General features: G+C 43.5%; 1 long non-coding RNA gene across 1 annotated transcript; it reads left to right on the forward strand.

The window, feature by feature from the left end:
- The first annotated feature begins 1,763 nt into the window (after window positions 1–1,763).
- LOC127340584 (uncharacterized) lies at window positions 1,764–6,689 on the forward strand. The gene is made up of 6 exons (XR_007874597.2): window positions 1,764–2,065; window positions 2,155–2,251; window positions 2,339–2,493; window positions 3,380–3,453; window positions 3,623–3,734; window positions 5,823–6,689. It is a non-coding gene; the product is annotated as an uncharacterized lncRNA (long non-coding RNA).
- The last annotated feature ends 18,489 nt before the right edge of the window (window positions 6,690–25,178 follow it).

Raw genomic sequence — 25,178 nt, forward strand, 5'->3', positions numbered from 1 at the left:
AAGTCGTGGACTACACATCGTCTCCTGAAGATTCTTCAACTGAATACGGAAGATCGACGACTTCTTCAGAAGCCCAGACAGGACTACAAGGCAGAAGCTCTGAGTTTTTCCGAAACCCGATGAAAAATCCTAAGGGTGGAAGACTTCGTCTTCCACTAAAAATTGGAGCTGACCCTAAAAATTTAAACCTTTCTAAAACACCGTTGGGAATTTGGGATGCACTAACTTCCCTTGAAGTTGTGGACTGCACCTCGCTCCCTGAAGATGCTTCAACTCAAGACGAGAGAAAGATCACTTCTTCGAAAGCACTGACAAGACCCTTGGCCGAAGCTTAGAGTTTTTAAACCCCCCTATGAACAATTTTAAGGGTGGAAGACTTTGTCTTCCACTAAAATTTAAAGTTAACTCTAAAAAGTTTTCAACCCTGCTAAAGCACCGCTGGAGTGCGCTAACTCTCCTTGAATCATGGACTCTAACACCTGCTTGGAGTATTCAACCTCTTCATGAAGCTCACCATCGGCAGGAATCCATCATGTCTCCCAGAAGATGAAGCAACGACCTTCTCAAAAATGGCACATCTACAAAAGAATGGAGTCTAACTTTAGTTAAACTTTACAACCCCTCTAGTTCTATGCTTAGTAATCTCGGGACGAGATTATTTTAAGGGTGGAAGATCTGTAACACCCCAACTTTTTGCAAGCTTGTTTAATTATCCAAAGTGCAAAAATTAGGGGGAACAAAAACTTTTTCTATAGACTAATTAACATGAATTGCCTTGATCTGTTTGTTATGATGAATTGCCTTGATCTGTTGGTAGATAAATTGTCTTGATTTGCTTGTTGAGTTTTGTTTTGAGCTACCCTTAATAACAACACCTCTAGTGGTTAAACAAGCAACTCACTAAATAAAACACATGTGTGGCTTAGGAAGAATTGTTTTCCTTCTTACTACATCAAACCTCTCTCCTGATGACAACATGGGTGTGCCATCTTGATTTTTCTATTTGTGGTACAAGATAGCTCAATCATCCTTAATTCAAAACTTGGGATCGTCTACCCCTAGCTACATCCCTCTCTTATACCCATCTCAATCATCTATTCTTTTCCATCATGAATTGATGACTTTTGTCAATATATTCATCCTTGTGAGTATATGATTACATCCTTCACTATCTCTCTAAACCTTGGACTCTTTATCACTTGAAGAAATCTATTTTCTTTACATAACACAAGTGGTGCCGTGTGTGTTGCATGAGCACTTGAGTGCCATGTGTCTCATATTGTTTTGCTTAGTTCAAGTCTCAAATCTTGTGGTGGCCATCTCCAAAAATGGCATACACATGAAACCTTGTAAATCATCACCATCATCTCTTGGCCAAATTGACAATTTGATCTAAGTGTTTTATTCTCCCACATAGGCACCAATGTCTATTATCACTTATCTCCCAAATTTTAATACATCATCAAACCATTTTTAGCTAAACCTCCCAACACTCAACATTGGTCGACACTCATGAAGTGGCATTGCACCTTGCTTGCCCACTTGTAATGTCAACAAGTAGCCGGCCATGCCAAGCTCTTGGCATGCATGAGCTGAAATTTCTTCATCTCCACTTTCTTCTCTTGCAAGCCTTGCCTCCCAACTACCCCAACAATTAAATGGGCAGCCACCCATCCTAGTCAATCAAAAAGGAGGCAGCCACCACTCTCTCCCTCTATAAAGCTCACTTGGCCGGCCACTCCACCTCCCGTTGCTCTCATTTTTCACTCCCCACTCCTTCCTCCACTCACTCCCATCCCTCTCCTACCTCTTCTCCACGAGCTGCTGCTCCCCCTTGCTCACATGGCCGGCCATGGCCATGAAGATCCACCAAGATGAAGCTCCCCTCCTCCCTCAAGCTTCCCCTCACCATGAGAGCATCCCTCTCCTTCTTCTCCCCAACCCTAGATGGATTTCTCTCCTCTTCTTCTTCTTCCATTGCTAAGATTGGATCTTGATGCAGGTGCATGTTGGTCTAAGCATGGAGAAGCTTGAGCTATCCTCAGATCTGAAGTTCTTGACCAAAGTTCGTCCAAATCCTTGCAGTAATTTCTGCTATCTTGCTGTTTCAGATTCTGGTACGAACTTGTAAAATCCACCAAATCTCGTGCGCAGATCCAAATCGAGTCATTCAAAGTTCCGCAGATAGATACGGAAAAGATCTACAACTTGGCGCTGGTCTCATCCTCATATTCGTTACGGATTGTCCGTGGTATATAAAGTTCTGTAAACATGCAGATTCACTGTTTGTTAGATTTGTTCCGTTTTACGAAACCTTTTTGAGCAAACTCAACTGTAGGTGAAAGCCCTCTTCAATACCTTCATTTTGGTGGTGGTTTCACTTCGATTGACCTCCTGAAACTGAAATGGTTCACAGATCAAGATCTGGTCAGATCTGACTTTGTCGAATTAAATCAGGAGCTTGGGAACGAATTTTTGAATGAAACAAACTGGGTAAGAACCACCTTTTCAATACCTTTCAGATGCAACTGACCTCATATTTTTATCAATCATGTACGATTTGTGGTGAATTAAACTTGTTCTGTGTGTTCTGCAGACATGGCTGTTAGTTTTTAAATCACAAAAAATCCATCTTTGAACCTAATTGAGTGATTCCAACTTTGTAGGACTGCTGTATGTTTTCTTAATCATCTCCAACAAGGTTCAAACATTTATCTATTATGAAAATCCAGTTGTAAAGAAAATGGTAAAGACATACAGTAACCTTGTTAATCCATTTGTGAGAGTTTCAGAAACTTTTTGAACCCAAATCCAATTGTGTATGCATCTCTGTTTAAATATCTTTCAAATGCCAGTGGTCTCATATTTTTAGGATTTTTCTACGATTTATGGCTTACAGATCTTTTTTTCTGTACAGCCAGATTCAAACAAATTCCTAAATTTGTAGGTTTAATATTTTTGAGTGAATCCAATTGGGTTAGTCTTGTATTAGTACTGGCCATCTAGGAAAAATAGTGTTAGTCTCTGTTCATGCATATTTCTTACTGTTACTAATGTGTATGTGTGACATGGATTGTTGAACCAAAACTCTTTGGTTTATTTTTAAACCTTTGCCCACTCTTTTATTTAAAAATTGGTCAACCAATGTTTTATTCTTGCAAAACAAAACCTCTGCAACTTAACCTTAGTTCTATTGTTTGGCTTAAGTCTTCAAATGGTGTGGCATATCATTTACTTCCTATTCTTGTGTAGTGTTGTGTAAGCTTTACAAAATAGAGAGAATGATTTCCCGCTTTTCCAAAAATGTTTCAAAAAAATAATATGAATGTTTGTAATGCCCAACTAATGCACTTGTCCTCTTTATGATGTTATCTACCAGGGGATACTTAGTTGTGCCATGGTGATACCGAGAGAGGCAACTGCTAAGTTATGATACTCTCATACCTTTACTAGGTAAATAAAATGGGTTCTCTTTTAGTTGCTTTGTAGTATCTATAAGTTCTTTGTATGTTAGCCCGTAGTAAGGTGGTTAGCTATTGCTTGTTGATTGTTGAATGTTGCATGCTTGTTATGATTGGTGCAATGTGATTGATTGTGTTCCTTTTATATTTTCCGACGATAGATGCGAACGATTCCGGAGAAGAAGAAGAAGTGGTTCGGACAAGGATTTTATTTATATTGACGGGATTCTTATATTGATGAAGTTGAAGAAGTCCAGGGACAAATAAGCCAAGGCAAGCCATCTTTTGATCTCTGATATGATGTCTCGTTGGATGTCATCTTGTGCTATCAATAGCATCTTGGTTCTATGTGTGATGATCTCCATATTGTTGTCATCTATGCTTGGATGCAAGCATGGTACCTCTAGTAGTTTTATCTTGTCAAGGTCTTGGTAATTGGTTGGGTGTATGGTATCATGGCCATTGCTATCCAACTTGCTTTCTATATTTAGCTTGAATATGTTCCACCTCGGGACAAGATTCATACTACACCCCCTTCTAGTGTAGATGTATCAATACCATGTTTTTGGTGTATTCTCAAATTGTGATGAGTATGCCTGTTTTCCCTTAATGGTGTTGGTGTTGGTCAATTCTCATCCCTATCTATCTATTGATTGGGTTAGATAGCACCACAAATCTGAAAGTATATTTCCTCTTGTGTTGTCATAATACATGCTTAGCTCAAGCAAGTATGATCCACTCCAATACCTATTTTTCATACCCCCAATGGCGTGATGACCCTCATCTCGGCCATAGTGTTGTATTAGTTCAACTCATGAAACTTTAGATTGGGAACCCTCAAGGTTTACCTTGTTGTAAATGTTTATGAAAACCTTGGGTGAGGCAATCTTACCCAAGCGTATGGTTTATGAAAGGAAAGGATCTTGACAAAGATGGTTGGAAAGAGGAAGGTGTGTGTGACTTGGGTTTTTGAGAAAAACGACACATGGTTCTTTGTATTCGCCCGGAACAACTAAACAGCGCAACCATAGCTACTCCAACGTGGGCACGGGGCTTAACTTGACGTTTGTTCTTCTTAGCATGAGGCACGGCACAACTATACAAGGGTACGGTTACCCCCGAGTCCGGGTTGTCATGGTTGGGACAATAGTATAACGGGAGGCCTTCGGGGCTGACCCGTCCGGAAGACACTATGGGTCTCCTGGCTTGGCGGTGGAGCCACGCTCTAGAGGAGGTGAGCTGCCACGGTGCCGGGGAGGTACATACTCCATAGGGTAGGACCTCGTGTTAAGTCGAATGGGCGAAAGGTTATGTCCGGGTATCCGTCGTGGCATATGTCGTTATGCGGGGATGATGCCCACACGATAGGTATCCGGATAGTTGTGGTGAAAGTGTGCAAACTCTGCAGAGTCAAAACTATTCGAATAGCCGCGTCCGCGGTCATGGACGGTTGGGATGGCCGTTACAGAGCTGTGTCGAGTTTTGGTTTTGAAAATGATTTCCAAAGGAAATGTGTGTTGGAAGTACCGGAAGGGTACGGGAAAGATGGTGTGCCGACCATGTGGAGATGGTCGAGGAAAATGAAACAAAAGAGGGTGACCCTTCCTAGTGTTTCATGTAGAGGAACTCTGCTTTAACAAAGATATAGAGATGTCATAGGACTTTCTTAGTGTCCCCTTCAACTGTGATGTGGGATGCTATATCCACAAGAGAAACTGATTCTCTTTCACATGCTATATCCACCAGAGAAACTATTCTTCCTCTCTTGTCTTCTTTAGTTAGAATTGTTATCACCTTCTTGATGGTTTGCGAGTACAATTCAAATGTACTCGCGGCTTTGTCCCTGGCTATTTACTTGGCCAGACCTGGAGGACTTCGACAGATGAAGAAGGAGTTGACGACGTATATGCAAGCTAGGAACGTCTTCCCAGTCAGTTGCCTGTAGGGTTAAGGCAGATGACTTGGGCTCTACACTGCTGAAGTGATTCTGCTACTCTGATGATTAGATTAGGCCCTTCGAGACTATCTTGTAAAGATGGGTCATGTGACTTTATTGTAATTTTCTTATTCTGTTTTGTAAAGGATGATGTAATTTAATATCAGTTCGGTTATGTGTTCACGGCACACTGATCATGGGAACGTGAACTGTATACATAACAGGGTATTTCGGACAGCTAGTCCGGGGTCCCCACACTTTGAATTGGCTTTGAATGCCTATTTTGTAACAAATCTTGTTGGCAATATTGCCAGCACTCTTTTTATGAATGCAATGCTATTCTGTCTAGCATTCCTGATGGGAGTAGAAGTCTTTTAAGATTGCTTTCGATTGTCTAAATATGCGCACTCGATGTTTTTTTGCAGGTGGTACCAGTTTTTCCGTTCGCTGAAGGTTCTTTGGCTTCTTGATGAGGACATCCCTACTACACTACTACCTCCGTCATTGCAAGATGAAGATGATGCTGCTGTGAAGCTCAAGTCCAATGATGTCAGGATTGGACCAATGACACGCGCTCGTGCGAAGCTACTTAAGCAACAGGTGAACTTGTTCCTATGTGATACTTTGATCGATGAGAACTTTATACTGCCTAAGTCGTATTACTTATGTATGATCAGGTATGAAGAGGAAACAAGCATCACACGAGGAAGAGAGGAGCAGCTGGACAAGAAGATGGACGTGAAGCTGGACATGGAGCTGGACATGAAGACATCTCATGGATGCGCGAGGGAGGAGCGGGAGGCATGCGCGAGGGAGGAAGAAGAAGTTCAGGCCGGTGCTAGGACCGGTCAGACCGGCTGTGCCGCCGGGCCACCCGGTCCCAGCCCCGGTCCAACCGGCTTCCACGCCGGATCCGTCCGGTCCAAACCAGACGCTGTGCTTGTGCCAGCCGGGCACTATCCAGTATGCCCGACACCGTAGCCCGGTCTCCACCCAGCGCCAGGCCCGGTTTGAACCGGACTGGCCCGGTACCAGGCCCGGTCGAACGGCCCCCAGGCCGGCCGAGTCCGAGTCTGTCTCGACCAGATCTATTCTGGGTCGGTTATTTTTGTATCTTTTCAACCCGAGGTCGTCCTGAACCCCTATATAAGTGCCCAGGATGCCCCCAAATTAGGTTTAGACCACATTTAAGATAAACCCTAGTTCATAGTTATTTGCTACGCAAAACTATTGATACACCACTCTCCAATTCATTTCGATCTGGAGTTTTATGCTAGTGAAAGTTTGTGTGATCTGCTGTTCCATTGGGGATTAGAAGATTGCAACCTACCGCTTCGTGGTCGGCGGATACGTGCGCAAGTGTGTGGAGTTGCAGATATCTTATAGGGTTGAGAGCTGTTGCATTGGTGACAAGAATCAATCGAGAGACTTCGTCGGCATCATACAAGTTATCTTCCACTTATCATCGATTCCATCCGTTGTGTTCATCGCGTGTTCATCACCACCCCGCCGCTTACTGAGAAGATCGGGCTACCCCTTATCATCTTGGTATCAGATTTCAGTGTTTGCTCGGTAAGCCATCCAAAATCCACCCCATAGTTGAGTTGTGAGTGTTTTCCTATCCAGAAAAAGCCAAAAATATTAGGGCTAGGGTTTTCCATAGCTTTAGATTGCACTAATTTCGAGTTTTAGTTGCTTTTCGTAGTTGTTTTTGCGTATCTTTTTCTTCCATCTAGTATTGTTAGGGTTTGTGTTTCCGCTATCATCTATTTTTCAGTTTTGTTCTCCGAGTCCACATAGCATACAGTGTGTTTGTTCCCAATCATAGACACAGCCTTTCGATATACGTAACTAGGAACTTCCCCAAAAGAGACTAGTTTTACCGCTCGACAGGCTGCTCGTTAGGTTTTCGGTGCTTTGTAATTTCTGTTGGCCGTGTTACAAGGAGAATAGTCGTAAAAGCAATTTTTTTACTGTAGCTATAGTAACCGTGAGAAATAAAAAAAAGAGTGAAAAAGGTGAAGTGCTAGTAAGATCAAGTGAAGGCCTAGTTTATTTTTCTGCACCTGTAGTTGAGCAATCTTGTGCCTGTTTCGTTGAGCTTTGCTAGTGTCTCTCGAGTGCATTGCAATCTTTTCCGCCATGTAGTTGCATTGCCACATTTCTCGCCTTGTGTGAGTATCATTGGTTGTCTACGGTCAGCGCTAGAGCTTGTTATTGGTGCAAATAGGTAGCCTACCTAGAGCCCCACATATATCCTGCTTTGTCGTGTGATTGTTCTTATACCCTTGATATTCGCTTCGCTACATCTGTGCACTAGTCCGTCAATCCAAGTTGGTAAGCAATAATAATTCACTTTGGAGCGGTAAGATTTACCTTTCTTATCAGTTTTGAGTGAGTTGTGAGAGTACCACCAAAGATTTTTTGTTTAGTGCACTAACCTACTAATCATGTCTTCTTCTAAGGATGTTGATGTGATGCAGAAAAATGATCCAGACTCACCAGTTACTTGGAGAGAATATGAGGCACTCCGTGATCATCTACAACGTGAAATCCGTGGTGCTACTGAAGCATTGGACACAGATATTCAGAGTGTCCACTTGAAGGTCGATGAAGCTACTACGGTGGTTACCACCGTTCAAACATCAATGACGACTCTTCAAGCATCTATACAAAATTTGACTCAAGCCGTTGGTGAGATACGTACTGATAAGGGGGAACCCAGCAGATCCTCCTTGGGTGTTGCCCGATCTTTCACAGCGAGAACCCGGGTAGATAGAATCTCCCAACAGTGCGATGAACGCAGCTTGGAGAAGAGGGAACGAATCCAGCAAGCAACGGATCGATGAACGATACGCCTCAAACCTTGAGCTAGATAATCCTTGATGAACACAAGAACCTTCGCAGCGGATATAACAAATAAACGGCAGCGCCGTACCCCCGGAGGGATGATACACGTGAACATACACAATGGGGTAAACCCTAAACTTTAGTCTAAACTTTTCTCCCAAACCCTAGCCGCCCCACCTCCTTATATGAGGGGTAAGGTGGCCGGCCAGCCCCTGGCTGGGGCGCCCCATTATGGGCCTAACCCTAGTTTGACTCAGACATGCCCAAGTCAAACAGACACAACTTAAAACCCTAGATGGCCCACCACATGACCTGGCTACATTATTCCCTAATAATAACACTACGATATAATAATGGTACAACCTTAGACTTAATCCTCGTATCAATGGCTGTCCTAGTGTACCAGGCCTGGATATCCATATCATCCTCCCCTTCTTCAAGAAGCGTTGTCCCCAACACGCGAGGGTCTTCTGGAAAAAGGTGACGTGATATGAACATGACACGTCCTCGCCGTCCTCAAGTCTTGCTTGCCTTCCACACCACATCCTCCCTCGCGGCCTGCTTGACTTGATACAGCAGTTGGCGCCTCCTTTCTTCTCCATATGAGCTTGGACTTTGGCACCAATACCTTCTTCTTGCAAGGTTTTGATGGACCCCTGTGTCGCTGAACATGTCCCTGCACAAGATGTGTAATGCCTGGGCCACATAAATGTCTGTCACGTCCATCCTTGCCTCGATGCATCCGCGGTGTCGCGGAAAACTGGACTGCAGTACTCCTAGCACGGTAGTGCCGCTGCCCACTGTCTCCACTGACGCGCTCGCCTCCCACTCCTCCCACGCGCATCTGCGCCATATGTACTGACACACCATCAGCACAAATATCATCAGTCTGTATACTGGCATCAACACAAACTAGAACTGTAGCACATGCTGCAACATCCACCTCAACAACAAATGTAGTTTCATCCTTCTTGTCACCAACAAAAACTGGCTTGTCACCTACAGGCATGGCTGAAACATCACCAACATCAATGCTCGGAACATCATGCACCTCTTGCTGCACTTTAGGCTTGTGCAACTTCTCTTTACGCACCACTAACTCCACATCTGACTTGATATGATCATCACCCATAGGCTTCAAAGTCCGCTGTTTGCCACCATGCATAAAAGAATATGTATTTGCTCTCCCAGCATGTGTCACATTGCGATCATACTGCTAAGGACGCCCAAGTAGCAATCCACACACCTCCAATGGCAACACATCGCATTCTATCTCATCAACATAAGCATCAACTGTAAATGGCACACACACCTTGTGAGTAATCTTCAGCATACAACAGCTATTCAACCACTCAAGACGTTTAGGTTCAGGAAGACGCCATGTAGACAACCCCAATGCTGCCACCATCGCCTTGCTAATGCCATTAGTACAGCTACCACCATCAATCATCAACTTGCAAGCCTTGCCCTTTATAATGCACTGAGTCTGAAACAAACTCCACCGCTGACCCTTGTCAACTGTCTTGCAATCATCATCTTGTACCTTCTTGAGTTGCATGTTCAGCCCGCTCAATGGTAAATCCTCCTCAACAGTCACAGTAGTGCTCTTGGTATCAGAGCCAGGTTTCCTCTCCTCTGAAGATATCACCTCGCCCTTAGTGACTGTTGGTAGTCGAACAATCTTCTGAATAGGAACTATGCACCAGTCCACTTCCTCTATTGCAGGTACAACTCTGGACGGCTGCTCACTCTCCTCCATATATGGTAACACGAAACCATTACGAAGAAAAGTTTTGTAGTCCTCCCAAGTATAAGCAAATTCATCTCTGTCAACCGCATCATGCCAGCAATGGTCTAATGCCTCGTCCACATTCTGTTGAGCAAGAATAAATGCATAAGATCCATTGAACTTCCTATTGTATATGCGACATCGAGCAAAACCCAACTCCATGTTCCTCTCCCAATCTTCATACTCCTGAACATCGCAAGACGGTGTAGATACCAACGAAGGTTGGACGGTGGACGCTCTTCTCCCTTCAAGATGTCCAGATAATCATTGAAAACCTTACTAGATTTCTTCGGAAGAGTACACCTCATGCCCAGAATATTGCCCGGAAACGCTGCAACAGCATCAGCATCATGAGCAGAAAAATCAGCAGCAGAATCAGCTGGCCCGGCCCAGGGCCTGGTTGGACCAGACTGGGAACCGGTTGAACCGGTCCAGGGCCCGGTTGGACCGGCTTGGGCGCCGGTTGGTCCGGTCCAGAGCCCGGTCTGACCGGCCTGGTGACCGGATGGGCTGCCATGAGCCCCTGGAACAGGCCCGACTGGCACCGGCCTGGAGTCCGGTTTGGGCCGGGTGGGCCGGCCTGGGGCCCGGTTTGAACGGGTCTGGCACTGGCACGGCCGGTCCTGGGTCCGGTTGACCGGTCCGGAGACCGGATCTGGTCGCGAATCTGCTTCGTCTTCCCGATTCCAATCTCGATTTTTCGCGATTTTGACCTCCGAAACAGCCATGGATGACCTGCAAACTGCACCACAACTTCACCAAACTTCCTCCAACCAACCTCCTTCGACCGAGAGACAAACTCCTCCGATCTAGAGCCAACCTTCTCCGATGCAAACCGATCTAGATGCGACCGATCAACAAAACCTCGCCGTGAGCAACCCAGAAATCTGATACCACATGATAAGGGGGATCCCAGTAGATCCTCCTCGGGTGTTGCCCGATCTTTCACAGCGAGAACCCGGGGTAGTGAATCCTCCCAACAACGCGATGAACGCAGCCTGAAGAAGAGGGAACGAATCCAGCAAGCAACGGATCGATGAACGATACGCCTCAAACCTTGAGCTAGACAATCCTTGATGAGCACAAGAACCTTTGCAGCGGATATAATAGATAAACGACAGCGCCATACCCCCGGAGGGATGATACACGTAAACACACGCAATGGGGTAAACCCTAAACTTTAGTCTAAACTTGTCTCCTAAACCCTAGCCGCCCCACCTCCTTATATGAGGGGTAAGGTGGCCAGCCAGCCCCTATTGGGCTGGGGTGCCCCACTATGGGCCTAACCCTAGTTTGACTCAGACAGGCCCAAGTCAAACAGACACAACTTAAAACCCTAGATGGCCCACCACATGACCTGGCTACATTATTCCCTAATAATAACACTACGATATAATAATGGTACAACCTTAGACTTAATCCTCGTATCAACGGCTGTCCTAGTGTACTAGGCCTGGATATCCATATCATTACGGTAGCTGGAAATCGCCCTGAAAACCGGAAAATGTGCGCTATAGCCCATGAAATGGGCAGAAAACATGAAAACTGTGAGCTATAAACAACGGAAATGGAGGCAACAAACATGGAAAACACGAGTTTTTGCGAGGCCTCTTAAACCAAGTATCGGTGGTTACAGTAGCTGGAAATCGTCTTGGGAACCGGAAAATATGCGCTATTTCCCATAAAATGGGCAGAAAACATGAAAACTATGAGGTATAGCCCATGTAAATAGAGGCAGAAAACATGAAAAACACGGGGTTTTGCGACGCCTCTCAAACCAACTATCAGTTGTTACTGTAGCTCGAAATCGTCCTGGGAACCAGAAAATGTGCGCTATAGCCCATGAAAATAGAGGCAGAAAAGATGAAAAACACGAGTTTTTGCGAGGCCTCTCAAACCAAGTATCAGTGGTAACAGTAGATAGAAATCGTCCTACGAACCGGAAAATGTGCGCTATAGCCCTTGAAATGGGCAGAAAACATGAAAACTGTGAGTTGTAGCCCATGGAAAAAGAGCCAGAAACATGAAAACTATGAGCTATAGCCCATGGAAATAGAGGCAGAAAAGATGAAAAACAGGAGTTTTTGCGACGCTTCTCAAACCAAGAATCGATGGTTACAGTAGCTAGAAATCGTCCTCGGAACTGGAAAATGTGCGCTACAGCCCTTGAAATGGGCAGAAAACATGAAAACTATGAGCTATAGCCCATGGAAATAGAGGCAAGAAACATGAAAAACACGAGGTTTTGCGACGCCTCTCAAACCTTACAGTATCAGTTGTTACTGTAGCTGGAAATCGCCCAGGAAATCAGAAAATGTGCGCTATAGCCCATGAAATGGGCAGAAAAAGTGAAAACTATGAGCTATAGCCCACGGAAATGGAGGCACCAACATGAAAAATACGATTTTTTGCGACGCCTCTCAAACCAAGTATCGGTGGTTACAGTAGCTAGAAATCATCTTGGGAACCTGAAAATGTGCGCTACAGCACATTAAATGGGCAGAAAACATGAAAACTATGAGCTATAGCCCATGAAAATAGAGTCAGAAAACATGAAAAACACGAGGTTTTGCGACGCCTCTCATACCAAGTATCGGTTGTTACTGTAGCTCGAAATTGTCCTGGGAACCGAAAATGTGCGCTATAGCCCATAAAATGGGCAGAAAACATGAAAACTGTGAACTATAGCCCTTGGAAATATATGGCAAAAACATGAAAAAAGGAGTTTTTGCGACGCCTCTCAGACCAAGTATCAGTGCTTACGGTAGTTGGAAATCGCACCAGAAATTGGAAAATGTGCGCTATAGCGCATCAAATGGGCAGAAAATATGAGTTTTTGTGACACCTCTCAAAGCAAGTATCGGCGGTTAAGGTAGCTGGAAATCGTCCGGGGAACCGGAAAATGTGCGCTATAGCCTATAAAATGGGCAGAAAACATGAAAACTCTCAGCTGTAGCCAATGGAAATAGAGGCAGAAAACATGAAAAACTTGAGTTTTTGCGACGCCTCTCAAACCAAGTATCGGTGGTTACAGTGGCTAGAAATCGTCCTATGAACCGGAAAATGTGTGCTATAGCCCATGAAATGGGAAGAAAACATATAAACTGTGAGCTATAGCCCATGGAAATAGAGGCAGAAAACATGAAAAACACGAGTTTTTGCGATGCCTCTCAGACCAAGGATCGGTGCTTACGGTAGCTGGAAATTGCCCTAGAAATCGAAAAATGTGCGCTATAGCCCATGAAATTGGCAGAAATATGAAAACTATGAGTTATAGACAACGGAAATGGAGGTAGCAAATATGAAAAACACGAGTTTTTGCGAAGCCTCTCAAACCAAGTATCGGTGGTTACAATAACTAGAAATAGTCATAGGAACCGGAAAATGTGCACTATAGCCAATAGAATTGGGAGAAAACATGAAAACTATGAGCTATTGCCCATGGAAATAGAGGCAGAAAACATGAAAAACACGAGGTTTTGCGACGCCTCTCATACCAAGTATCGATTGTTACTGTAGCTCGAAATCGTCCTAGGAACCGGAAAATGTGCGCTATAGCCCATGAGATGGGTAGAAAACAAGAAAACTATGAGTTATAGCCCATGGAAATAGAGGCAGAAAAGATGAAAAACAAGAGTTTTTGCGACGCCTCTAAAACCAAGTATCGATGGTTATAGTAGCTCGAAATCGTCCTGGGAACTGGAAAATGTGCGCTATAGCCCATGAAATGGGAAGAAACCATGAAAACTGTGAGCTATAGCCCATAGAAATAGAGGCAGAAAGATGAAAAACACGAGGTTTTGCGAAGCCTCTCAAACCAAGTATCGGTCTTTACTGTAGCTGGAAATCATCATGGGAACCAGAAAATATGCTCTATAGCCCATGAAATAAAAAGAAAACATGAAAATTTTGAGTTACAGTCCATGGAAATAGAGGCAGAAAAGATGAAAGACACGAGTTTTTGTGACGCCTCTCAAACCCAGTATCGGTGGTTACGGTAGCTAGATATCTTCCTAGGAACCGGAAAATGTGCGAATGGGAGGAAAACATGAAAAACACGAGTTTTTGCGACGGCTCTCAAACAAAGTATCGGTGCTTACGGTAGCTAGAAATTGCCCCGAAAATCGGAAAATGAGCGCTATAGCCCATGAAATTGGCACAAAACATGAAAACTGTGAGCTATAGCCCACAGAAATGGAGGCAGAAAACATGAAAAACACAAGTTTTTGCGACGGCTCTAAAACCAAGTATCGGTCGTTACTGTAGCTGGAAATCGTCCTGGGAATCGGAAAATGTGCGCTATAGCCCATGAAATGGGCAGAAAACATGAAAACTATGAGCTTTAGCCCATGGAAATAGAGGCAGAAAAGATGAAAAACACGAGCTTTTGAGACGCCTCTCAAACCAAGTATTGGTGGTTACGGTAGCTAGAAATCGTCATGCGAACCGGAAAATGTGCGCTATAGCCCATGAAATGGGCAGAAAACATAAAAACCATGAGCTATAGCCGATGTAAATGGAGGCAGAAAACATGAAAAACACGGGTTTTTGCGACGCCTTTCAAACCATGTATCTGTGCTTACGGTAGCTGGAAATCGCCCAGGAAATCGGAAAATGTGCGCTATAGCCCATGAAATGGGCAGAAAAAGTGAAAACTATGAGCTATAGCCCACGGAAATGGAGGCAGCAAATATGAAAAATACGATTTTTTGCGACGCCTCTCAAACCAAGTATCGGTGGTTACAGTAGCAAGAAATCATCCTGGGAACCGGAAAATGTGCGCTACAGCCCATTAAATGGGCAGAAAACATGAAAACTATGAGCTATAGCCCATGGAAATATATGGCAAAAACATGAAAAAGGAGTTTTTGCGACGCCTCTCAGACCAAGTATCATTGCTTACGGTAGTTGGAAATCGCACCAGAAATTGGAAAATGTGCGCTATAGCGCATGAAATGGGCAGAAAACATGAGTTTTTGCGACACCTCTCAAACCAAGTATCGGCGGTTAAGGTAGCTGGAAATCGTCCGGGGAACCGGAAAATGTGCGCTATAGCCCATAAAATGGGCAGAAAACATGAATACTCTGAGCTGTAGCCAATGGAAATAGAGGCAGAAAACATAAAAACTTGAGTTTTTGCGACACCTCTCAAACCAAGTATCGGTGGTTACAGTGGCTAGAAATCGTCCTATGAACCGGAAAATGTGAGCTATAGCCCATGAAATTTGGAAGAAAACATATAAACTGTGAGCTGTAGCCCATGGAAATAGAGGCAGAAAACATGAAAAAACACGAGTTTTTGCGACGCCTCTCAGACCAAGATTCGGTGCTTACGGTAGCTGGAAATTGCCCTGGAAATCGAAAAATGTGCGCTATAGCCCATGAAATTGGCAGAAACATGAAAACTATGAGTTATAGACAACGGAAATAGAGGTAGCAAACATGAAAAACACGAGTTTTTGCGAAGCCTCTCAAACCAAGTATCGGTGGTTACAATAACTAGAAATCGTCCTAGGAACCGGAATATGTGCGCTATAGCCCATAGAATTGGCAGAAAACATGAAAACTATGAGCTATAGCCCATGGAAATAGAGGCAGAAAACATGAAAAACACGAGGTTTTGCGACGCCTCTCATACCAAGTATCGGTTGTTACTGTAGCTCGAAATCGTCCTAGGAACCGGAAAATGTGCGCTATAGCCCATGAGATGGGCAGAAAACAAGAAAACTATGAGTTATAGCACATGGAAATAGAGGCAGAAAAGATGAAAAACACGAGATTTTGCGACGCCTCTCAAACCAAGTATCGGTGGATATAGTAGCTGGAAATCGTCCTGGGAACTGGAAAATGTGCGCTATAGCCCATGAAATGGGAAGAAAACATGAAAACTGTGAGCTATAGCCCATGGAAATAGAGGCAGAAACATGAAAAAACACGAGGTTTTGCGAAGCCTCTCAAACAAAGTATCGGTCTTTACTGTAGCTGGAAATCATCAAGGGAACCAGAAAATGTGCTCTATAGCCCATGAAATGAAAAGAAAACATGAAAATTTTGAGTTATAGCCCATGGAAATAGAGGCAGAAAAGATGAAAAACACGAGTTTTAGTGACGCCTCTCAAACCAAGTATCGGTGGTTACGGTAGCTAGAAATCTTCCTAGGAACCGGAAAATGTGTGAATGGGAAGAAAACATGAAAAACACGAGTTTTTGCGACGGCTCTCAAACCAAGTATCGGTGCTTACGGTAGTAGGAATTTGCCCCAAAAATCGGAAAATGAGCACTATAGCCTATGAAATTGGCACAAAACATGAAAAACACGAGTTTTTGCGACGGCTCTCGAACCAAGTATCGGTGCTTACGGTAGTAGGAATTTGCCCCAAAAATCGGAAAATGAGCACTATAGCCTATGAAATTGGCACAAAACATGAAAACTGTGAGTTATAGCCCACGGAAATGCAGGCAGAAAACATGAAAAACACGATTTTTTGCGATGCCTCTCAAACCAAGTATCGGTGGTTACGGTAGTTAAAAATCATCCTACGAACCGGAAAATGTGCGCTATAGCCCATGAAATGGGCAGAAAACATGAAAACTATGAGTTATTGCCCATGGAAATGGAGGCAGAAAACATGAAAAACACAAGTTTTTGCGACGCCTCTCAAACCAAATATCGGTGATTACGGTAGCTAGAAATCGTCCTGGGATCCGGAAAATGTGCGCTATAGCCCATGAAATGGGAAGACTACATACTGTGAGCTATAGCCCATGGAAAAACAGGCAGAAAACATGAAAAACACGAGTTTTTGCGATGGCTCTCAAACCAAGTATCGGTGCTTACGGTAGCTGGAAATTGACCCGAAAATCGAAATATGTGTGCTATAGCCCGTGAAATGGGCAGAAAATATGAAAACTGTGAGCTATAGCCCACGGAAATGGAGGCAGAAAACATGAAAAACACAAGTTTTTGCGACGCCTCTCAAACCAAGTATCGGTTGTTACTCTAGCTGGAAATCGTCCTGGGAACCAGAAAATGTGCGCTATAGCCCATGAAATGGGCAGAAAACATGAAAACTATGAGCCTTAGCCCATGGAAATAGAGGCAGAAAAGATGAAAAACACGAGCTCTTGAGACACCTCTCAAACCAAGTATCAGTGGTTACGGTAGCTAGAAATCGTCCTATGAACCGGAAAATATGCGCTATTGACCATGTAAATCGAGGCAGAAAACATGAAAAACACGAGTTTTTGCGACACCTTTCAAACCATGTATCTATGCTTACGGTAGCTGGAAATCGCCCATGAAATTGGAAAATGTGCGCTATAGCCCATGAAATGGGTAGAAAAAGTGAAAACTATGAGCTATAGCCCACGGAAATGGAGGCAGCAAACATGAAAAATACGATTTTTTGCGACGCCTCTCAAACCACCTATCGGTGGTTACAGTAGCTAGAAATCGTCCTGGGAACCGGAAAATGTGCGCTAAAGCCCATTAAATGGGTAGAAAACATGAAAACTATGAGCTATAGCCCATGGAAATAGAGTCAGAAAACAAGAAAAACACGAGGTTTTGCGACACCTCTCATACCAAGTATCGGTTGTTACTGTAGCTCGAAATTGACCCGGGAACCGAAAATGTGCGCTATAGCCCATAAAATGGGCAGAAAACATGAAAACTGTGAGCTATAGCCCTTGGAAATATATGGCAAAAACATGAAAAAAGGAGTTTTTGCGACGCCTCTCAGACCAAGTATCAGTGCTTACGGTAGTTGGAAACCGCCCGAGAAACTGGAAAAATGTGCGCTATAGCGGATGAAATGGGCAGAAAACATGAGTTTTTGCGACACCTCTCAAACCAAGTATCGACGGTTACGGTAGCTGGAAATCGTCCTGGGAACCGGAAAATGTGCGCTATAGCCCATAAAATGGGCAGAAAACATGAAAACTCTGAGCTGTAGCCAATGGAAATAGAGGCAGAAAACATAAAAACTTGAGTTTTTGCGACGCCTCTCAAACCAAGTATCGGTGGTTACAGTGACTAGAAATTGTCCTATGAACCGGAAAATGTGCGCTATAGCCCATGAAATGGGAAGAAAACATATAAACTGTGAGCTGTAGAGCATGGAAATAGAGGCAGAAAACATGAAAAACACGAGTTTTGGCGACGCCTCTCAGACCAAGATTCGGTGCTTACGGTAGCTGGAAATTGCCCTGGAAATCGAAAAATGTGCGTTATAGCCCATGAAATTGGCAGAAACATGAAAACTATGAGTTATAGACAACGGAAATAGAGGTAGCAAACATGAAAAACACGAGTTTTTGCGAAGCCTCTCAAACCAAGTATCGGTGGTTACAATAACTAGAAATCGTCCTAGGAACCGGAATATGTGCGCTATAGCCCATAGAATTGGCAGAAAACATGAAAACTATGAGCTATAGCCCATGGAAATAGAGGCAGAAAACATGAAAAACATGAGGTTTTGCGACGCCTCTCATACCAAGTATCGGTTGTTACTGTAGCTCGAAATCGTCCTAGGAAGCGGAAAATGTGCGCTATAGCCCATGAGATGGGCAGAAAACAAGAAAACTATGAGTTATAGCACATGGAAATAGAGGCAGAAAAGATGAAAAACACGAGATTTTGCGACGCCTCTCAAACCAAGTATCGATGGTTATAGTAGCTAGAAATCGTCCTGGGAACTGGAAAATGTGCGCTATAGCCCATGAAATGGGAAGAAAACATGAAAACTGTGAGCTATAGCCCATGGAAATAGAGGCAGAAACATGAAAAAACAAGAGGTTTGCGAAGCCTCTCAAACCAAGTATGGGTCTTTACTGTAGCTAGAAATCATCAAGGGAACCAGAAAATGTGCTCTATAGCCCATGAAATGAAAAGAAAACATGAAAATTTTGAGTTATAGCCCATGAAATAGAGGCAGAAAAGATGAAAACACGAGTTTTTGTGACGCCACTCAAACCAAGTATCGGTGTTTACAGTAGCTAGAAATCTTCCTAGGAACCGGAAAATGTGTGAATGGGAAGAAAACATGAAAAACACGAGTTTTTGCGATGGCTCTCAAACCAAGTATTGGTGCTTACGGTAGTAGGAATTTGCCCCAAAAATCGGAAAATGAGCACTATAGCCTATAAAATTGGCACAAAACATGAAAACTGTGAGATATAGCCCACGGAAATGGAGGCAGAAAACATGAAAAACACGAGTTTTTGCGACGCCTCTCAAACCAAGTATCGGTGCTTACGATAGCTGGAAATTGCCCCAAAAATCAGAAAATGTGCGCCATAGCCCATGAAATGGGCAGAAAACATGAAAACTGTGAGCTATAGCCCACGGAAATGCAGACAGAAAACATGAAAAACACGATTTTTTGCGATGCCTCTCAAACCAAGTATCGGTGGTTACGGTAGCTAAAAATCGTCCTACGAACCGGAAAATGTGCGCTATAGCCCATGAAATGGGTAGAAAACATGAAAACTGTGAGTTATTGCCCATGGAAATGGAGGCAGAAAACATGAAAAACACAAGTTTTTGCGACGCCTCTCAAACCAAGTATCGGTGATTACGGTAGCTAGAAATCGTCCTGGGATCCGGAAAATGTGCGCTATAGCCCATGAAATGGGAAGACTACATACTGTGAGCTATAGCCCATGGAAAAACAGGCAGAAAACATGAAAAACACGAGTTTTTGCGATGGCTCTCAAACCAAGTATCGGTGCTTACGGTAGCTGGAAATTGCCCCGAAAATCGAAAAATGTGTGCTATAGCCCATGAAATGGGCAGAAAACATGAAAACTGTGAGCTATAGCCCACGGAAATGGAGGCAGAAAACATGAAAAACACAAGTTTTTGCGACGCCTCTCAAACCAAGTATCGGTTGTTACTCTAGCTGGAAATCGTCCTGGGAACCAGAAAATGTGCGCTATAGCCCATGAAATGGGCAGAAAACATGAAAACTATGAGCCTTAGCCCATGGAAATAGAGGCAGAAAAGATGAAAAACACGAGCTCTTGAGACACCTCTCAAACCAAGTATCAGTGGTTACGGTAGCTAGAAATCGTCCTACGAATCGGAAAATATGCGCTATTGACCATGTAAATCGAGGCAGAAAACATGAGAAACACGAGTTTTGGTGACGCCTTTCAAACCATGTATCTGTGCTTACGGTAGCTGGAAATCGCCCATGAAATTGGAAAATGTGCGCTATAGCCCATGAAATGGGTAGAAAAAGTGAAAACTATGAGCTATAGCCCATGGAAATGGAGGCAGCAAACATGAAAAATACGATTTTTTGCGACGCCTCTCAAACCACGTATCGGTGGTTACAGTAGCTAGAAATCGTCCCGGGAACCGGAAAATGTGCGCTAAAGCCCATTAAATGGGTAGAAAACATGAAAACTATGAGCTATAGCCCATGGAAATAGAGTCAGAAAACAAGAAAAACACGAGGTTTTGCGACACCTCTCATACCAAGTATCGGTTGTTACTGTAGCTCGAAATTGACCCGGGAACCGAAAATGTGCGCTATAGCCCATAAAATGGGCAGAAAACATGAAAACTGTGAGCTATAGCCCTTGGAAATATATGGCAAAAACATGAAAAAAGGAGTTTTTGCGACGCCTCTCAGACCAAGTATGAGTGCTTACGGTAGTTGGAAATCGCCCGAGAAACTGGAAAAATGTGCGCTATAGCGGATGAAATGGGCAGAAAACATGAGTTTTTGCGACACCTCTCAAACCAAGTATTGACGGTTACGGTAGCTGGAAATCGTCCTGGGAACCGGAAAATGTGCGCTATAGCCCATAAAATGGGCAGAAAACATGAAAACTCTGAGCTGTAGCCAATGGAAATAGAGGCAGAAAACATAAAAACTTGAGTTTTTGCGACGCCTCTCAAACCAAGTATCGGTGGTTACACTGGCTAGAAATTGTCCTATGAACCGGAAAATGTGCGCTATAGCCCATGAAATGGGAAGAAAACATATAAACTGTGAGCTGTAGCTCATGGAAATAGAGGCAGAAAACATGAAAAACACGAGTTTTGGCGACGCCTCTCAGACCAAGATTCGGTGCTTACGGTAGCTGGAAATTGCCCTGGAAATCGAAAAATGTGCGCTATAGCCCATGAAATTGGCAGAAACATGAAAACTATGAGTTATAGACAACGGAAATAGAGGCAGCAAACATGAAAAACACGAGTTTTTGCGAAGCCTCTCAAACCAAGTATCGGTGCTTACGGTAGCTGGAAATCGTCCTAGGAACCGGAATATGTGCGCTATAGCCCATAGAATTGGCAGAAAACATGAAAACTATGAGCTATAGCCCATGTAAATAGAGGCAGAAAACATGAAAAACATGAGGTTTTGCGACGCCTCTCATACCAAGTATCGGTTGTTACTGTAGCTCGAAATCGTCCTAGGAACCGGAAAATGTGCGCTATAGCCCATGAGATGGGCAGAAAACAAGAAAACTATGAGTTATAGCACATGGAAATAGAGGCAGAAAAGATGAAAAACACGAGATTTTGCGACACCTCTCAAACCAAGTATCGATGGTTATAGTAGCTAGAAATCGTCCTGGGAACTGGAAAATGTGCGCTATAGCCCATGAAATGGGAAGAAAACATGAAAACTGTGAGCTATAGTCCATGGAAATAGAGGCAGAAACATGAAAAAACAAGAGGTTTGTGAAGCCTCTGAAACCAAGTATGGGTCTTTACTGTAGCTGGAAATCATCAAGGGAACCAGAAAATGTGCTCTATAGCCCATGAAATGAAAAGAAAACATGAAAATTTTGAGTTATAGCCCATGGAAATAGAGGCAGAAAAGATGAAAACACGAGTTTTTGTGACGCCTCTCAAACCAAGTATCGGTGGTTACGGTAGCTAGAAATCTTCCTAGGAACCGGAAAATGTGTGAATGGGAAGAAAACATGAAAAACACGAGTTTTTGCGATGGCTCTCAAACCAAGTAGTATTGGTGCTTACGGTAGTAGGAATTTGCCCCAAAAATCGGAAAATGAGCACTATAGCCTATAAAATTGGCACAAAACATGAAAACTGTGAGATATAGCCCACGGAAATGGAGGCAGAAAACATGAAAAACACGAGTTTTTGCGACGCCTCTCAAACCAAGTATCGGTGCTTACGATAGCTGGAAATTGCCCCAAAAATCAGAAAATGTGCGCCATAGCCCATGAAATGGGCAGAAAACATGAAAACTGTGAGCTATAGCCCACGGAAATGCAGACAGAAAACATGAAAAACACGATTTTTTGCGATGCCTCTCAAACCAAGTATCGGTGGTTACGGTAGCTAAAAATCGTCCTACGAACCGGAAAATGTGCGCTATAGCCCATGAAATGGGTAGAAAACATGAAAACTGTGAGTTATTGCCCATGGAAATGGAGGCAGAAAACATGAAAAACACAAGTTTTTGCGACGCCTCTCAAACCAAGTATCGGTGATTACGGTAGCTAGAAATCGTCCTGGGATCCGGAAAATGTGCGCTATAGCCCATGAAATGGGAAGACTACATACTGTGAGCTATAGCCCATGGAAAAACAGGCAGAAAACATGAAAAACACGAGTTTTTGCGATGGCTCTCAAACCAAGTATCGGTGCTTACGGTAGCTGGAAATTGCCCCGAAAATCGAAAAATGTGTGCTATAGCCCATGAAATGGGCAGAAAACATGAAAACTGTGAGCTATAGCCCACGGAAATGGAGGCAGAAAACATGAAAAACACAAGTTTTTGCGACGCCTCTCAAACCAAGTATCGGTTGTTACTCTAGCTGGAAATCGTCCTGGGAACCAGAAAATGTGCACTATAGCCCATGAAATGGGCAGAAAACATGAAAACTATGAGCCTTAGCCCATGGAAATAGAGGCAGAAAAGATGAAAAACACGAGCTCTTGAGACACCTCTCAAACCAAGTATCAGTGGTTACGGTAGCTAGAAATCGTCCTACGAATCGGAAAATATGCGCTATTGACCATGTAAATCGAGGCAGAAAACATGAGAAACACGAGTTTTGGCGACGCCTTTCAAACCATGTATCTGTGCTTACGGTAGCTGGAAATCGCCCATGAAATTGGAAAATGTGCGCTATAGCCCATGAAATGGGTAGAAAAAGTGAAAACTATGAGCTATAGCCCATGGAAATGGAGGCAGCAAACATGAAAAATACGATTTTTTGCGACGCCTCTCAAACCACGTATCGGTGGTTACAGTAGCTAGAAATCGTCCCGGGAACCGGAAAATGTGCGCTAAAGCCCATTAAATGGGTAGAAAACATGAAAACTATGAGCTATAGCCCATGGAAATAGAGTCAGAAAACAAGAAAAACACGAGGTTTTGCGACACCTCTCATACCAAGTATCGGTTGTTACTGTAGCTCGAAATTGACCCGGGAACCGAAAATGTGCGCTATAGCCCATAAAATGGGCAGAAAACATGAAAACTGTGAGCTATAGCCCTTGGAAATATATGGCAAAAACATGAAAAAAGGAGTTTTTGCGACGCCTCTCAGACCAAGTATGAGTGCTTACGGTAGTTGGAAATCGCCCGAGAAACTGGAAAAATGTGCGCTATAGCGGATGAAATGGGCAGAAAACATGAGTTTTTGCGACACCTCTCAAACCAAGTATTGACGGTTACGGTAGCTGGAAATCGTCCTGGGAACCGGAAAATGTGCGCTATAGCCCATAAAATGGGCAGAAAACATGAAAACTCTGAGCTGTAGCCAATGGAAATAGAGGCAGAAAACATAAAAACTTGAGTTTTTGCGACGCCTCTCAAACCAAGTATCGGTGGTTACACTGGCTAGAAATTGTCCTATGAACCGGAAAATGTGCGCTATAGCCCATGAAATGGGAAGAAAACATATAAACTGTGAGCTGTAGCTCATGGAAATAGAGGCAGAAAACATGAAAAACACGAGTTTTGGCGACGCCTCTCAGACCAAGATTCGGTGCTTACGGTAGCTGGAAATTGCCCTGGAAATCGAAAAATGTGCGCTATAGCCCATGAAATTGGCAGAAACATGAAAACTATGAGTTATAGACAACGGAAATAGAGGCAGCAAACATGAAAAACACGAGTTTTTGCGAAGCCTCTCAAACCAAGTATCGGTGCTTACGGTAGCTGGAAATCGTCCTAGGAACCGGAATATGTGCGCTATAGCCCATAGAATTGGCGTAAAACATGAAAACTATGAGCTATAGCCCATGTTAATTGAGGCATAAAACATTAAAAACTTGAGTTTTTGCGACGCCTCTCATACCAAGTATCGGTTGTTACTGTAGCTCGAAATCGTCCTAGGAACCGGAAAATGTGCGCTATAGCCCATGAGATGGGCAGAAAACAAGAAAACTATGAGTTATAGCACATGGAAATAGAGGCAGAAAAGATGAAAAACACGAGATTTTGCGACACCTCTCAAACCAAGTATCGATGGTTATAGTAGCTAGAAATCGTCCTGGGAACTGGAAAATGTGCGCTATAGCCCATGAAATGGGAAGAAAACATGAAAACTGTGAGCTATAGTCCATGGAAATAGAGGCAGAAACATGAAAAAACAAGAGGTTTGTGAAGCCTCTGAAACCAAGTATGGGTCTTTACTGTAGCTGGAAATCATCAAGGGAACCAGAAAATGTGCTCTATAGCCCATGAAATGAAAAGAAAACATGAAAATTTTGAGTTATAGCCCATGGAAATAGAGGCAGAAAAGATGAAAACACGAGTTTTTGTGACGCCTCTCAAACCAAGTATCGGTGGTTACGGTAGCTAGAAATCTTCCTAGGAACCGGAAAATGTGTGAATGGGAAGAAAACATGAAAAACACGAGTTTTTGCGATGGCTCTCAAACCAAGTAGTATTGGTGCTTACGGTAGTAGGAATTTGCCCCAAAAATCGGAAAATGAGCACTATAGCCTATAAAATTGGCACAAAACATGAAAACTGTGAGATATAGCCCACGGAAATGGAGGCAGAAAACATGAAAAACACGAGTTTTTGCGACGCCTCTCAAACCAAGTATCGGTGCTTACGGTAGCTGGAAATTGCCCCAAAAATCAGAAAATGTGCGCCATAGCCCATGAAATGGGCAGAAAACATGAAAACTGTGAGCT

The sequence above is a fragment of the Lolium perenne genome, chromosome 3, assembly GCF_019359855.2.
Source record: "Lolium perenne isolate Kyuss_39 chromosome 3, Kyuss_2.0, whole genome shotgun sequence".
Lineage (NCBI taxonomy): Eukaryota > Viridiplantae > Streptophyta > Magnoliopsida > Poales > Poaceae > Lolium > Lolium perenne.